This window comes from Carlito syrichta, unplaced genomic scaffold (genome assembly GCF_000164805.1).
Source record: "Carlito syrichta isolate Samal-C Ts95f unplaced genomic scaffold, Tarsius_syrichta-2.0.1 Scaffold313464, whole genome shotgun sequence".
Classification (NCBI taxonomy): domain Eukaryota; kingdom Metazoa; phylum Chordata; class Mammalia; order Primates; family Tarsiidae; genus Carlito; species Carlito syrichta.
In genome coordinates, this window is record NW_007257560.1 from 597,744 (window position 1) to 599,678 (window position 1,935).

A 1,935-nucleotide genomic window follows, 5' to 3' on the forward strand; every position below is an offset into this window, starting at 1 on the left:
TGCATAAATAATAGTAATAATAATAATAATAGTAACAGTATTAATAATCATAATATTAAATACTTGTTCTGGAAAACAATAATCCTAATTTTATCTCAATTATTTCTGAAAAAGTTTCAATGGAAAAAGTTCTTACAACAAAGCACAAGAAGAAATGATAGTGAATGAAGAAATGATATTTCCATTAAGAAATGGTTTTAAGAAATGTAGAGATCACATCAAAAGAATAAAATCAACCCCACAAAGCTCAGCTCAAAATGGAATAAAGTCTTAAATGTAAGACCTGAAGCAATAATGCCTAGAAGCAAGCATAGGGGAAAAGCTCCTTGACATTGACTTTGGCAGTCATATTTTTGTATATCACACAAAAAGTTCAGATAACAAAAGCAAAAATAAAGTAGCGAAACTACATCAGATTAAAAGCTTCTGCACAGCAAAGGAAATAATCAGCAGAATGCAAAGACAACCTGTAGATTGGGAGGAAATATTTGCTAACCATATATCTGATATGTGGTTAATTTCCAAATACATAAATAACTCACACAACTCAATAGCAAAAGACAAAGAAACAAACAAACAAAAAACATGAAAGTGGGCAAAGGACCTGGATAGACATTATTTTGAAAAATACATTAAAATAGCCAACATGTATATGAAAAGATGCTTAGCATCACTAATCACCAGGAAAATTCAAACAAAAAAAACACATTGAGATATCACTTCACACCTGTTAGGCTGGCTAGTATCCATAAAGACAAGCAATTACAAGTCTTGGCAAATGTGTAGAGAGAAGGTAACACAAGTACACTGTTGATGGAAGTGTAAATTAGCACAGACATTATAGACAACTGTATGGAGATTTCTCAAAATACTAAAAGTGTGTAAATGTAGTATTGGTTTGTTATGATTTTCAAATAGCAATGGCCAACTGATGACTAACAGTTTCTTGACAAAGTGATATTCTGCCAGATATCCACCTTCAGTGAACACTGAATATTTATGTAAAATGAAGACATAATTCATATGCAAATACACAGCACTAAGAACTAGAAAACGATGTCCCTTTCCCAGTTTAAACATTTCTCCTGCTGTATATATGTGTGTGTATATATATATGTATATATATGTGTACACACATACATTCATATGTAAATTTTAAGCACTTATTTTTAACTGAGTATATTAAATCTTTGTTTATATTATCACATGTCTTCAATTTATGAAATTTAATTCAGTTGGGGATCTATCCAAGTCCTATGATTGAGTTCAATGTAATTTTTAATGAAATCACTCTTCTCATCAAATTATACAAATTTTTCCAGAGTTTGATGATGGAATGAAAATAAAACTAAATAAATATTCAACAAGATTTAATAATTCCTAATTTCCAATTAGAAGTGCAGTGATATGTGGGGAATAGCTTTGACTAAAATGTTCGATTGTCATTTAAACCAGAAAAATCTGTGCTTTTTGATTTTTAATAGTTTGGAAAGATACCTATATCTGAATATACGTTTTTATCTTTTCATATATGCTATCCTAAAATAATTATCTTCTAGCTAGGGAAATATTTAGTTTTCAATATTAGGGGGTAAGTATGCTTTTAAAGCCAAAAAAGAAAAAATGAGAATAGTTCAAATGACTATTGGGTCAAGCTAATAGTTTATTATAAATCCTTCCGTATGAAGTACAAATCTTTTTCTAGCTATATCATCAGTTTTAAAGTTAATGGATGATGTTGATACTTTTTTCTCCACTGACAAATGAAAATAGATGGCATTATGTCTAAATGTTTACCCCCTCATCAATTTCCATTCTTTGAATCACTTTTATTTTGTCCACCTTCCATTTAGATTTGAAATCACTTTTCGTCTGGTTTTATATGTGGACATGTGTACGATGTCATTCAATTTGCCTCCTGGATGTAGGTGTACT